Below are 15,982 nucleotides of genomic sequence, written 5' to 3'. Positions count from 1 at the left end.
GTGATGCAGGAACCAAGCATTGGGACAGAAGCCATTGGACACTTAGTGACAAGCTAACCTGCCAGGGGTGTAGCTAAAGGGGGTAGCGGTGGCATTGCACTTGGTTACTGGAGCTTTAGGGGACACAAAGGATCCTTTCCTACATAGGAAAAGATCCGTATTACAGATGGCACATGGTAAGGAGGAATCCTTGTTGTAGATTGGGGCCAAGAATTTCAAGGACTGGGGAGTCTGATATATCCCAACAAGATAAGGCGATTATTTCTGATAAAATATATACACAAAGGAACCAAACAGAGCCTATATAATGTATTTTCACTGCTGACAGATGTCATTCAAGAAATGATCTCAATGTGGCCTGACTGTGTTGTATGCAATGTTCTGAAGACTTCTGCACAACTAGCATATGCAATGATTTATGTTGCTTCAGAATCTGTTTAATATCTCTAACAATGAATTATTCCTTACTATATAACACAAGCTGCAAAGCCTACAGTAAGGACGATGCTATCTAACGCATTTTCACATCGCAACAACTGATGCCTGCAAAACAAGCCACACGTAGTGTGCACCCCTATTTATTGCCATGTATGGGGAACACACAGCAGACTGACAAGTTAATGAATAGAAGATAAGCTGAGGAATATTTACTAGCCGCCTGCAGCCATAAACAGCACTTACCCTTTCTATCTGCCCTTCCCCCTTCAGCACTCCCACTTGCAGATCAGTTTCCCAACCATTATTAAGGAGGCATTAAATTTTCACAAAGCAAGGAGGCTGATACTAGGTTTCTTTTAACTCTTTATTTCGACATCTATATTACTCATCTTCAAGGTGTGAGACAGATCAGGTGTGGACTGCTAGGATAGAGGCCTCTTTAACCAAAAACACTGGATGTTGTACACATGTTCACAGTAAAAGTGTACCTCTTGTGCCTGAATTTCCTAAATGTTGGTGTTGGGTATAAGAAGGGCACTGTTTGTGTACATAGAGGTAGTCTATATATGATGGTTTGCCAACCAGTGCTCCGACAGCTGTCCAGGCATGCTGGGAGTTGTAGTTTTGCAACAGCTGGAGGCACACTGGTTGGAAAACACTGCTATATATATATATATATATATATATATATATATATATATACACATATATATATATATATATATATATACATACATACACACTCCATTATACTAGAATATGGATCTATAGAAGCCTTAAGGACAATACAGAGTGCAAACAAAATGAGGCCTGTGTTGTACCTACGATGAGGATCCAGATAGCAAAACATTATATTTTACAAAACAGTATCAGTTAAATGTTACAAAATGCAAAACATAATATTTAAATAAGATTACCTACATAGCCTCTCCTTTATACCCATGAAAAGCCAGGCACCATTGGTAAGGAGCCCTGTTTAATGGTATGTACTATTTGTATTATTATTAATTATTATTAAAATAGCACTACAGATTCCAGGGCACTTTACATTAAAAACGTAATAAAATGATATATAGATTACCTATATAGCCTATCCTCTATACTCCTGAAAAGTCAGACATCAAGGGGATGGAGCCCTGTGTAATGAAATGCACCTTTTTTATTCTTATTAATAATAAGCCATACTGCACCCTAGTTTTCAGGGCATGAATATGCAAAACATAACAATATGGTATTAAAGATACCTATATCAGTGGTCTCCAACCTGCGGACCTCCAGATTTTGCAAAACTACAACTCCCAGCATGCCCGGACAGCCGTTGGCTGTCCGGGCATGCTGGGAGTTGTAGTTTTGCAACATCTGGAGGTCTGCAAGTTGGAGACCACTGCCTATATAGCCTATCCATTATACCTCTGAAAAGCCAGCCATCGTGGGGTGAAAGGAGTCCTGTGTAATGGAATGCATCTTTATTTTTATAATTATTATTATTAATAATAATAATTTAGATAGAACCTTAGTTTCCACATTTCATGAGTCAAAATACATGACACAGGTACAGTAAACATGACATATAGTTGGCTTATATGAAGAATGACACCCAACATCTGGCCATATAACAGCCACCAACTCATAGACTGGCTAAAGTACAGGTGGGAAGATGGGGCTAACATAGGCAAAAGGAACTAGTGGGGAAAAAATAAATAAATAAATAAAACACATAAGATTTTTTAAGACTGACATATGGAAATACCAAATTGTGCATAAATGATCAGAAATGGCTGCTATAAGCAGTACAGAGGTACATATAGAGGACAAATGCTGTATAGAGGGTTTCCGTAGTCTATGACAAGGGCATAAGGATCCAGTGTAGACAAGGCAAGACAAGATGCAAAGAACAAATACACCAAACCAGCTTGTGTATCATAGAGCCAGGGAGCTCCAACAAAGCTATAGACACAATGGACTGTGTCAGTTGCCAAGGTTAGCCAAGCAATGCCCAGACTACTATTCTGTATAGGGGGATGCATGACGCGGACTACAATAAACCGCTGCTGTCATCTGCAGCCCAGGAAATCACTAATACACACAGTATCACAGCTGGATATACTACAATGCACACCCCAGGGAAGGCGGGGCCTGGCAATGAATATACAGAAAAAGGAAGCCTTTACACTTGAAGATTAGCATTTAACCCATTCAATCATGAAAGATATCACAGAACCTTTTTAGGGATTGACATTGACATTTTAGGTTACATCTAGTGCACAATACGTATAATTGAAAGGTCATATAGATAAGGTATATTATTGTTGGAGAGGCAATATAGGAATACATCAGCTTCAGTGCAATACTGCAAAATCAATATATTCATTTCTACAGTCACAGGAAAGCATCCCTATGCATGGGCAGACAATGCAATTCTCTGCATAAAGACACCTAGAGCTATGTAGACATAATGAAAGTCTTCCTGTCAGAACAAAGCAAGCTTACCTTATAGAGATGTGCAGTAGAGTTGTCTGCTCCTATCAGTCTCCCCACAGCAGCAGCCTGTGTGTCTGTCAGGCAGCCTCCATGGCTGATGCTTGCTGCCACACCATGGCAATGTAAGAAGAGCAGTCACATGCACCTAGCAGCCGGCACACACAGCCAGCCTATCCAGGGACCAGCACTTTCACAGTCCTCTTACCTCAGTATTCTCATGGGGATGAGTGAGGTAATGTGTGCACTGCTCATCCTACTCCACTCATACATGGGAATAATAATATTCATGGCTCTGTCATCTCAGACAAAGGACATGTTATCAAAACAAGCGGTCTACAGTATGTAATGAATGGGGTTATTCTTTTATATAGCACCAGCATCTTCTATGGTGCTGTACTGTGCAGCAACAGAACAGTGCCAAGGACAAAGTCACTAAAATTAAAGTAAAACCATGGTACCAAAAATAAGATATAGCAGGAGAGCCCTTATGGTCAATATTAAAATTTGCCTTGACAGGTACAGTAAACATGACATACAGTTGGTTTAGAATGACACCCAAAATCCGGCCATATGAGCCACCAACTCATAGACTGGCTAAAGTACAGGTGGGAAGATAGGGCTAACATAGGCAAAAGGAACTAGTGAGGGGGAAAAAAAACACATGGGCCACATTTTTTAAAGTTTTTTTTTTTTGATTTGGGTAAAAAAACCATGAGCGCTTGCTAGGAATGAAAATGAGGAAATAAAGCATACTCACCTCACTCCGTCCAGCTGGGTACAGTGTGTTCACGAAGTCATTAGCAAAGGTGGGAGAGTGCGTCATCGGGGAGGTAAGTAGAGGGATCAGGCGGACTGGAGCTCTAATGCTGGACCAGGCAAGGAGAGTATGCATTGTTTTGTTATTTTACAGCCTAGCAGGCTGTCCTATAGCTTTTATTTTATTTTTTTAACTAAATTGGAATACCACTTTAAGACTGGTATTTCTTATGCTAGTACAAAAAAAAAACGTCAGGGTGATTTGGCCCAAATTTCTTAAAGCATACCTGTTATTAGCAAAAACTTTTTATATAGTGTAGAAAACAACATTATATGTATATTTGTAATATACATTAGTTAAAAAAAATGTCCCTGCAGCTTATGCCTGTGTGTCTCTGTGAGGAGACCAAATACAGGAAGTAAGGGTGGACAAGCAGGGTTCTGTACACTGAGGACAAGCAGGGCCCTGTGCACTGAGGACAAGCAGGGCTGTGTGCACTGAGGACAAGCAGGGCTCTGTACACTGAGGACAAGCTGGACTCTGAACACTAAGGCTCTGTGACATGCCCCGATCACATAGAAGGATGATTGACAAGTCAGGAGCCTGCACAGAACTCTGTTTGTCCTGCCCACACTTCCTGTATTTGGTCTCCTCACAGAGACACACAGGTAATAGCTGCAGGGACAGCATTTTTTCACCCAAAAATATACACTTTCTGTAACCAATGTATACTAACAATATACATATAATGGTATTATCTACATTATACAAAAAGTTTTTGCTAATGACAGGTACACTTTAACCCGATAACGACCATGGACGTCTATGCGTGTCCAATGGCTGTTACCGGGGTATGACGCAAGCTCCCTACTCGAGCCCGCGTCATACCGGCCGGCCCCCAGCTGATTCCTGTAGCTGGGGGCCGGCGTTAATAGCCGGCTATTGACCCTTTAGATCGCTGCTGTCAAAGGGGGGGGGGGGGGGGCACAGCACGGCCGCGCATGGGGGGCTGGAGCATTCACTTACTGAGGTAGCCTGAGGGCTTAGCTCTCCTGCTGCGGCGGCTCCTGTGCTCTGAATGATACAAAGCACACAGATCAATGGGATTGTATGTAATCCCATTGATCTGTATGAGGAATAAAATGATTCCTCCTAAAAGTCCCCTAAGGGGACTAAAAGTGTTGGAAAAAAAGGTTAAAAAAAAAGTTTAAACACACACACACTAACCCCTTCCTTAATAAAAGTTTAAATCACCCCCCTTTTCCCAAATTCCATATAAAAAATAAATAAACATAATAAAAATAAACAGATTTATAAAAATAAATCGTAAATTTAACCGCATGGTCAATGGAGTACGCGCAAAAGAATTTCAAAGTATGAAATAGCGTTTTTTTTTCACACCATAAAAAAAGGAATAAAAAGCGATCAAAACAAAAATGGTACAGATTAAAACTTCAGATCACGGCACAAAAAAATTAGCCCTCATACCACCCTGTACGCGGAAAAATAAAAAGTTAGAGAGGTCAGAAGAGGACAATTTTAAATGTATTAATTTTCGTGCATGTAGTTATGATTTTTCTCCAAAATTACGACAAAATCAAACCTATATAAGAGGAGTATCCTTTTAATCGTATGGACGGAGGGGGCGTCGCTGCCGGTCGAAGAACGGGAGTAGGTGAGAAGAGCTCCCCGCCCAGGGGACTACTTACGGCGGCGGCTAGTTTATAACTTCATATCTTCACCATCCCTGGGCCCTGGGGGCAGGATAAAGTGTAATTTTTACCGAAAAATGTACGGCGTAGAAACAGAAGCCCCCAAAATTTACAAACTGGTGTTTTTTCTTCAATTTTGTCGCACAATGATTTTTTTTTCCGTTTCGCCGTAGATTTTTGTGTAAAATGACTGATGTAATTACAAAGTAGAATTACTGTTCCCGGCAAAAATGAGGATAATGTATGAAGGTAGAAACTTATTTTTTGACTTCAGGGTGGAAGTTTTTAAATGGCTAGAAGGTCAAGGCTTAAATTTTAGTTTTTTTCTTTTCGGGGGGGGGGGGGGGGGGCGGGGAGGTGTACAGGGGGTGGGTTGGGAGAGTCGGGATGGGATTGATAGGGAGTCAGTGAAGTCAAGAGACTCACATAGAGGATGTGGGTCCACAGGGGAATGGGGGTAGGGGAATGGGGTTTTGGAAGGGGGGGGGGGGTTGGAAGGGGGGTAAACTCTGGCTGCCTCAGCTTTCCTCTCTTTCCATCTGGAAAGACGTGCAGATGGGGGTAAGAGGGGAAAGGGAAAAAGGAAATTTCTGTGAGGAATGAAAGTAAGATAATCATTTGGAATATATGGGTGAATAAGGATAGAAGAAAACGTGGCAATGTTTGATAGGATTAACAACTATCTCCCGACAATTATATGTATAACCGAGACCCACCTTACAAAAGATACTGTGGGTTTACTGGCACGTAGGTGGGCCAAGGAGACATTCCATTCTACATATTCGATTTGCTCTTCTGGGGTCTCGGTTATAATACATAAGGGGATAGATATTTAAGTATCAAGATCTGCTATTGATGGGAGAGGAAGATATTTTTTTACAAGCTGTCTGGGAAGGGGAAAAAACCTGTTCTTGCATTTGTTTACATCCCCCTCCATTTGCAGTTGAGGTGTTTGAGAAATTAATAGAATTTATTAAAGATATGGATCATTTCTACCTATACATAATGGGAGATTTAAATGGAGTGATGGATGGGGAATTGGACTGGCAGGGGAAAAAACTTCCAGATAGATCAACTCAACTTAAAAGATGGTGTCAAGAGATGGGTTGGCTGGATGCTTGTCGAGAACTACACCCCTGCGAGAAAGCATATTCCTGCTTTAATTTAACGCATAAAGCGGCATCACTGTATAGGAGGGAAAAAGAGACAGGAGTGGTGAGGAGCATGTATATTAATCCACACTGGCTGACAATAGAGGAGGTTGTGGGAGGAGTAAGAGGAGATTAGTACATTTTGGGGAATTAAAGGGAACCAATCATCAGATTTTACCCTATATAATGCTTGTTAAAGCGTTATATAGGGTAAAATTGTTGTCCTCACCATCCCCGGGGGACGCTCCTGCCCCCAGGGATAGTGAAGATATGAAGTTATAAACTAGTCACCACCATGGCCGTAAGTAGTCCCCTGGGCAGGGAGCTCCACTCACCTATTCCCGTTCTTCTGCAGGCAGCGACGCCCCTCCGCTTGATTGATGGGCCACGTCATTGTTCCGCTCACTGAACAGACAAAGCAGAGCGATGACGCTGCCCATCAATCAAGCGGAGGGGGCATCGCTGCCGGCCGAATAACGGGAGTAGGTGAGAAGAGCTCCCCGCCCAGGGGACTACTTACGGCGGCGGCGGTGACTAGTTTATAACTTCATATCTTCACCATCCCTGGGGGCAGGAGCATCCCCCGGGAATGGTGAAAATAAAGATTTTACCCTATATAACGCTTTGCCAAGCGTTATATAGGGTAAAATCTGATGATTGGTTCCCTTAAATAAAGGTTCGGCGGACTTAATTATTGTCTGGGATGCCCTAAAATGTTTTCTTAGGGGAATACTCTGCAGAAATATTGCTACATTTAAAAGGAAATGTAAGTTTAAAGAGATGGAGTTAAAAAAAAATATTAAAAAAGCTGAATGGGAATATGGAAGTAACCCCACCATAGAAAATAGGGAAAAATTAGCCACGATACAGGAAACGTATAAAAAAATAAAATAAATGGTAATGGAAAAGGCACAACACACTTTTTTTTTAGGGGCCAAACGTTTCATGCAGAGACAGGTAACCACAATAAAATATTGACAGGTATGATTAAAAGTCAAAAAAATAATAACAGAAGCATGTATGTACTTAAAAATAGTAAAGGAATGGAGGTGAGAGACCCCGTAGAGATCGAAAACAGTGCTGGAATACTACCAAAAATTATACACAAAAGGAGGACAGAAAGAGGAGGGTAACAGAGGAATACTTGAAAAAAACTTAATGTATCTGTCTGGAAGGAAGAAGAAAAAGGAGAACTGGATAGGGATATCGGCCTAGAAGAACTCAGAATGGCACTGAATTTGTTTCCACGGAATTCTGCACCTGGGTCAGATGGGATGGTATTTGAAATCTATAGAACATTCGGGAACCCACTACTCTCATTATTACTTGAAGTTTTTAATGAATCCTCAGAGAGAGGCGTGTTGTACCAGTCAACGTCGGAAGCAATAATCACTCTGATCCCAAAAAAAGGAAAAAGATAGCCTTGATATGGATTTGTTTAGGCCGATATCCCTGTTAAATACAGATCAAAAGATCTATGCAAAAGTATGGGCTAGGCGCCTTCAGGGACTGATTGGAAGATTAGTAGGGGAAGAACAGAAAGGATTTGTCCCAGATAGAAATATATATAGTAACATCAGAAGAGTCTATCTTAACATGCACTCCATCCTGTCACTAGATGCGCAGAAAGCATTTGACAGGGTAGGGTGGGGATTTCTCTTTAAGGTAATACAGTTTATTAATTTAGGTGAGACATTTTTGAAAGCTGTGAAGATATTGTATAATGCTCCAACGGCAAAGATTAATTTAAATAATAGAATCACCAGGAGTAGAGTGGAAATGCAAAAGGGGACCAGACAAGGGTGCCCCCTGTCCACATGCTATTTGCCTTATTTTGTCGAACCCCTGGCACAGAAAATTTGGGATTCGGATAGTTTTGAGGGGTTTGGCATAAAAGGGAAGGATGAGAGAATACTGTTATACGCTGACGATCTAATACTATTTATCAAAAACCCAGAAAAGAAAACTGCTGGAGTTATTAATATGGTAGAAGAGTTTGGGTTATTTTCAGGCTTTAGGATAAACTGGGGCAAAGCAGGACTTTTGTTATTAGAAGAGGGGAGACAGGTAGATATAGCAGGGATTCCCATAGTACAAAGGGAAGGGAGTATCGACTACCTAGGGATTAAAAGCTCTAAGGAGATCACAGATTTTACACATTTAAATTTAATACCTTTGAAAAATAAAATTAGAGAGAAAGTTACAGTTTGGAATAAGCTTCCGGTTAATATGGCGGATAGGATATTGATGGCAAAAATGGTACTGCTCCTGATGTCACTACATGTAATTAGAGCAATCCCAATTTGGATTAAAAGAAGGAGGACTGGGTATCCCTATGTTAAAGTGGTATTATTTTGCTGCACAAATAGACTTCATGGGAAAAGAAGGAGAATCTTTAAAAAAGTTCTTCAGGAATGGAGAACTCACTGAGGTGAGTGTGTTTGAATTAGTGGAAGGAGGGAGATTGAAAGATGAAGATTTAAGTAGAAAACACATAGTGAGAGTATTTAATAAAACATGGGAAGGTTTGAGGAAAATATTGAAGATAAAGGGAAGTTTAATTTATACAAAGGTGTGGGGAAATGCGAATTTCCCAGAAATATATAAAATTACGTGAATACGTGAACTGGGAAAAATATGGGGTTAGTAGAATTAAGAATTTTGTCACAGATAAATCCATAATAGATTGGCATATGTTGGTAGAGAAACAAAAAATAAGAAGATGTAAATGTTTTGAATACGTACAGGTGTGTAATGCTTGGGAGAAGGATAGGAATAACCCAAGGTGGGTAATGGAGACACATGTATTGATGGAGAACATTTTTAGCATCCAAGGGAATACCAAAAAATTGTGGGGGAAGTTTATAAAGGGGGTAGTGAAAGCAGTACTAAATAGCAAGGGAACTAAAAGAAAGGATAAGTGGGCTCTGGAAGTAGGACCTATTAGTGAAGAAGAATGGGAAGAAGTGTTTGATAATATCAACCAGGCATCAACAAACCAGAATCATAAAATCTCATTAATAAAAATAATTCATACACTCCCTTATACCCCAAAATTTCTGCAGAGTATAGGCAAGAGGGATGAGGCTGACTGCCCGAAAGGTGGGGATGCTGACTTGTTCCATATGATCTGGGGTTGTCCGCAGATACAGAAATTATGGGCAGAAATATACACTAAGATAGAGCAACAAATAGCAACAAAAGATAAGTCAATAAACTTTTAGGTATAACAAAAATATGCATCCTCAGAAAATGGTTCTCCCCCAACGGAATTAATATAAAAGAATGGAATAGTGTGGTGGAAAAAATTTAAATCTATGAGTCAATAAGTAATAGAGGAACAATGAAAGGAAGGAAGATCTTTCTGGAATGGAAGGAGTGGGAGTGCTAACTGAGATGGTTGGCAAAAGGGGGACTAGGGGGGGGAGGAATGGGAGGGTAGAGGAGGGGGGGGGTGGCGGGTTGGGGTTAGGTTATTTGTAAAATAGGTTTTCCAATGTATGTTCTTATTGATGTCTGTATGTGGAGGAAAACAATAAAATATTATAAAAAAAAAATTAAAGAATTGGTGGTGCAAAAAATAAGCCCTCATATGGATTTTTAGGTGTAAAATTGAAAGGGTTATGATTTTTAAAAGGTAAGGAGGAAAAGACGAAAGTGCAAAAACGCTTGGTCCCTAAGGGGTTAAATGGCACACACCATTGAGTCGTTTTGGCACATTTTAGACTGTCTGAAAGTTTGCACCACTTTCTGGCTTTCCTCTTAATAAATATGATATAGGTTAAGTTCGCACATAGTATTTTGGTCAGTATTTATAGCCAAACCAGGCGTGGAAGCTAGAGAAAAACTATAATGAAAAGATTGCTTCCTTTTCCTGTGTTTTACACCCACTTCTAGTTTTGGACTAAAAATACTGACCAAAATACAAATGAACCCAGAATTATACTTCGAGGCCATACCTACTCTATGGAAACCACAACCCATTTCCCTGCAAAAATTTGATGAGTGCCAAAAATGAGTCACAATTGTTACTAGAATATTGATAAAAGTCATGGCTGCACAGAAGTGGGTATTTGTGTTCCTTTCACTTAGGCTATATTTACAGAAAAGAATGGACATAAAACTATTTCCAAGTCCATTTTAAAAGGGGTACTCCGGTGGAAAACTTTCCCGGGTCCTGAATTTGGCAGGTTAGACAATTTCCTGTGTCCTGATTTTGGCAGGTTAGGTGTTTTTACTTACTTTCACAGAGCTGTCGGGACATTTTTACTTGCATTTTAGACACTACAATCAAATTTGATTGCGGTGTCTAAAGGGTTAAAGCTGGGCATCACCGTAATCGGTGATGTCTGGCATTAGAGATGGGTACTGGTGGCAGATAGCCGCCAAGACCACCCAGCTATGACCCGCACTCAGCTCCTGGTCGCGTGTCATAGAAGGGGAGTGGGACGCTGTTGTCCCCAAGAAGTTAAAGGTTGAATTGCAGAAGGTAGAAGTGATTCTCACGCCTACTGGTAGGTTTTGTAGCTTTGCGCCTAACTAAGTACCTTTGCGCACAAAATAGCAACTTTTGACAAAAGTTGCAAATGATAAATACGTGACCACTGCATGGTCAAAAAGAAATAGTTCTACGGGTAGGCAAAAAGAGTGAAACTTTCTATATCAAAAGATGCATAAAAGTCACTAAATATGCTGCTTGCGCCTGAACTGCACCAAAACATGGAGAAAAAAATGCTCTAAAAGCAATGATAAATCTCCCCCAATTACTTCTCTGTTCGGTGTGTGATCACACATTGTGGTTTTGCTACTTTAGAATATAAATCATCCCAATATTATTTAAGAACAATTTTTTATACCCAGCTCATATTATTCTCAGTGGTACACTCTTACATTGACGGTCTGCTCTTTTTTTTTTTTTTTTTTTTTACTAGTAATAGCACCTCCAACCTATCTATCCCCTTGTATTCTGTGCCCCTCTACTAGATGTTAAACATGGAATAGCTTTTAACTGGGGCCACCCTAGTCCCACAGGGGATCCTATAAGTGAAGTGGGACATCTGGATTGGCTTGCTCCTTGGGTATTGCAGGAATTACATAGTAACATAGTTCATAAGGTTGAAAAAAGTCCATCAAATTCAACCTACTGTATATCCCTAATGAGTCCCTACTGAGTTGATCCAGAGAAAGGCAAAAAAAAACTCTTACTAGAGGTAAAAATTCCTTCCCGACTCCAAATATGGCAGTCAGAATAGATCCCTGGATCAACCTTCTGTCCCTATAAATATAGTATACATAACCTGTAATGTTATTATTCTCCAAAAATGAATCCAGACCCCTTTTAAATTCTTTTACAGAGTTCACCATGACCACCTCCTCTGGCAGAGAGTTCCATAGTCTCACTGCTCTTACAGTAAAGAATCCACGTCTCTGCTGGTTTAGAAACCTTCTTTCCTCTAGACGTAGAGGATGCCACCTTGTTATAGATACAATCCTGGGTATAAATAGATCATGGGAGAGATCTCTGTACTGTCCTGATATATTTATACATAGTTATTAGGTCTCTCCTAAGCCTTCTTTTTTCTAAACTAAATAACCTTAATTCTGATAATCTTTCTGGGTACTGTAGTCATTTTATCAGGGCTGTGGAGTCGGTAGATAAATGTTCCGACTCCGCAGTTTTTTGTACTTCCAACTCAGACTCCCCGACTCCTCTGTATTAATATGCAAATGTTTTTTATACATTCCTTGAAGGAAAGAAAGGCAACATACATGTCAATAGTAAGGGAGAAACAGCTAGCCTGGCACTGCTACTTCACACACCTGTGGATTATTACTCAGGTAGACACAATGCAGCAATAGATTCACATAAGCAGTGGAGGTGCAAGACTTAATAGAAGATACAACACTTATGCACAAATCCAATAAAGAAAGAATTCAAGTGCACTCACCGCGTAGACTACTTCTTTGTTACTTTATTTCGTCATAAAAAGACATAATGCAGGGAGATTACATATAGGGGGTGTGCCCACGCACACCCCCTATATGTCGTCTCCCTGCATTATGTCTTTTTGTGACAAGAAATAAAGTAACGAAGAAGCAGTCTACGTGGTGAGTGCACTTGAATTCTTTCTTTATTGGACTTCAACATACATGTCATTACCACAGGACTACTGGCTGGGAAGCCAACAGCCTACTGTACTGAACAGTTTAAGCCCACTAAGTTCTTCTAAGCTCTTCTAGCAGAGAGAGGTAGTTGGGCAGAAGCTGCTGCCTTCTCCTTTTTGTGTGCTGATCTGCTGCTGAAGATAGGGCGGTGGGAGGATCCAGGAAGGGGCATTTATTATAAAACATGATTTCCCTAGTAGAATGCCATAGTCATGTTTAAAGTTTAAGCTAACAATCGGAGTTTACAAGTTTTTATAGCCTTAGCTGAATGGCAGCAGTTTTCCCAATGGTTTACAGCTTCAGTCTTGAACTATTGACCCTCCATTCCCTTCACTTATACAAGAGTCTCTAGTCCTGCAAAAAAACATATTTACTTAATCCCTTATCAGTGAGAGGCTAGGTTACCCATGGGTTCCCTGTAACAGCAGAACACAACACTATGGAAAGTATTGCCGCTCCTAATTGTGCGTTGCGTGCCATATAGTGAAGCACATGAAAAGCATGCTTCTTCACGGTCACTTAACAAGTTCGTTTTGCGGTTACATGAGACACTTCATGCATTGGTCTTTATTCTTACAGTAGAGAAGTCATTAATTATAACTTTTTGTGAATTGCGACATTCCAATCTAAATTTAGTAGGAGTCGGTGCATTGTTTGCCGACTCCGACTCCAGGTACCCAAAATTTCGTCCAACTCCACAGCCCTGCATTTTATCCCCCTTATTTATCTGGTTGCCCATCCTTGAACCCTCTCCAGCTCCACTATATCTTGTACACTGGTGCCCAGTATTGTACAGTGGTCCCTCAACATACGATGGTAATCCGTTAAGAATGAACCATCGTTTGTTAAAACCATCGTATGTTGAGGGATCCGTGCAATGGAAAGAATAGGAAGTTATACTCACATGTCCCCGCCGCTCTGGACCAGTCACCGCTGCCCTGGATGTCGCCCTCCATCGCTGTCACCGCGTCCCCGACGCGACGGGCGTCTTCTTCCCCAGGATCCTCACTCTCCGTCGACACCATCACGCCACTACACACATCGCTCCTATTGGATGACGGGACGGCGTGCGCGACAACGACGGAGAGCACTGGCGATGCAGGGGATCCCGAAGAGGACGTTCCGGAGCCCCGAGGACATGTAAGTGATGGTCACCGCAGCACACGGGGCACTGTAAACGGCTAACCGGTGGCAGCTGAAGCAGTCTGCCCTGCCGGATTGCCGTTTATGCGATGGCCCCGACATACAAAAGCATCGTATGTTGATGCTGCCTTCAACATGCGATGGCCTCTGAGAGGCCATTGCATGTTGAAATTATCGTATGTCGGGGCCATCGTAGGTCAGGGGGGTCACTGTACATAGTTTTTTTTGTGTGGTCTGACTATACATGGGTAGATGATCACAACAAAACACTGTAAAGTATATTCATTTCTTGTTCACAAACCAATGACTTCTGTTAGGTATGTGGTCACGCATTGTGGTATTGCTACTTTAAAATCAACAAATTATTTTAGAACTATTTTTTAAAAGCACTTATAAACAGCACAGGCCATTACAAGTGCATTTGTTGTAACAGTATTTTAATATTCTTAACACAATGCATTATTCCATGTTCAATAATAAGATAAACCACAGCATCTTTCACATAAAAAGTATTAATACCATCAGTTAATGAGCTGTACTAAAGAACATAACCACTAAATACTTGTAATAGGCTACATTATTAAAAACCACATATTTATGAAGTAAAAACAGCATAGAACTTAAAGAGTACCTCTAACCAAACTTAACTTCTAATATATCGTTCCTTATGTAATTATAAGACACTTTGCTATTTACTTTCTGCTAAAATTCTCAACCTTGTTCCCTGCTGCAAGTCAAAAAATTAGTTTAGTCTCCTCCCGATGTAGTGAAGAAAATGGTCGCCTACACCCACCCATTACTATTGGTTGTTGGGGGGGGGGTTGGGGTGCAGCCTTGCTCTGTTCAGTATTTCACACTAGCTTTTCATGGACAAATTTCTTTATACCCTGATCTCCATGTTCACAGCGGGATGTAGCAGACTATCCCCCCTGCTGTTAGTGGAAAGATCGGGGCAGAGATGTGGGGATCCTGGGCACAATTCTTTGGGCACATTTCACCCCGATCTCCGTGCACTCTACCCTGCTGAGTAGAGGGGATCTCAGGGGCCAAGTAGCAGCGCTGCTCTGGCCAAATTTGTTTTACAATCCCTGCTGCTCCTCTGGACATTGTGGACAACGGGGATGTAGCGGACACATTACGCTACAGTCCCAGCTGTCTCTCCCCACTGTAATAAAAAAACGAATTATCCCCAGTCTCTCCCGCTGTGAGAGCGGAGAGTAGCAGCTGGGCCTATTGTGACATCGAGGCATTCTCCAGGAAAAGGCATGTGAAGCTCCTGTAGTCCCCTGCCTCCCACTATGAGCCTCTGCAGTGCCCCCTGCAAACTCTCTCCTGATTGTGACATCGGGGCAGCATCTCCAGCCTCCTCTCCCCTGGCTCTGATTGCAGCCAGAAGCGGTGGAGGAGGGGGTTGGAGAAGGCCCCGCAGTCCCCTGCCTACTTTGCCCAGACACATATCGCTATGAGCCTTCGCAGTCCACCAAATCTCCCCAAATCTACTTGGCCCCGAGATCCCCTCTACTCAGCGAGGTAGAGTGCACGGAGATGGGGGTGAAATGTGAGAGTCACGCTTTGAAATATATCCAGCAGCGCTGTTACTTGGCCCCTAGATCCCTCCAGCAGCGCTACTACTTGGCCCCTAGGGGTGAAATGTGCCCATAGAATGGTGTAGTGAAATGTGCACAGGATCCCCGCATCTCTACCCCGATCTCTCCACTCTCACAGCAGATACTTTGCTACATCCCGCTGTGAGCGAGGAGATCGGGGTGGAGAGAAATATGTCAATGAAAAGCTAGTGTAGAATACTGAACAGAGCGAGCAGCCAATCACAGTGCCTCTGATGACTCCGCACTTTTGATTAGCTGTGCGGACACATTTGGCCACAGGGAACCATTTTCTTCACTACACTGGCCTAGCAGGAGACCAAACTTAGGAATGCATGAAGGCATAGCTCTCTCAGGCTTCAGTGATGTTGAGCCTGCTGGGGAACACCCACTTTCTCCTGCTGGGAGCTCACACAATGTGAGCAAGGGGAAAGGTATGATACAGAGATTTTTAAAGCTCGGCAAAAATTTTTAAGGGCAGAACATAGAATGTGTCGGCAGATAAGAACGATTTGGCCCATCTAGTCTGCC

At 41.7% G+C, this 15,982-nt stretch overlaps 1 protein-coding gene across 3 annotated transcripts in view; it reads right to left on the bottom strand.

Annotated features, from left to right (window-relative positions):
* CRACD (capping protein inhibiting regulator of actin dynamics) overlaps positions 1-3,121 on the bottom strand; it is a 192,041-nt gene extending 188,920 nt beyond the window's left edge. For all 3 annotated transcript variants that reach the window (XM_056558411.1, XM_056558383.1, XM_056558387.1), the window contains exon 1: positions 2,929-3,121. The gene's annotated coding sequence lies outside the window, so the exon portion shown is untranslated. The remainder of the gene's footprint in view (positions 1-2,928) is intronic.
* Positions 3,122-15,982: the final 12,861 nt, after the last annotated feature.

Source organism: Hyla sarda, chromosome 1 (assembly GCF_029499605.1).
Source record: "Hyla sarda isolate aHylSar1 chromosome 1, aHylSar1.hap1, whole genome shotgun sequence".
NCBI classification, from domain to species: domain Eukaryota; kingdom Metazoa; phylum Chordata; class Amphibia; order Anura; family Hylidae; genus Hyla; species Hyla sarda.
The sequence above is the reverse complement of the archived record's forward strand: the minus strand, read 5'-3'. Positions and strand labels throughout refer to the sequence as shown.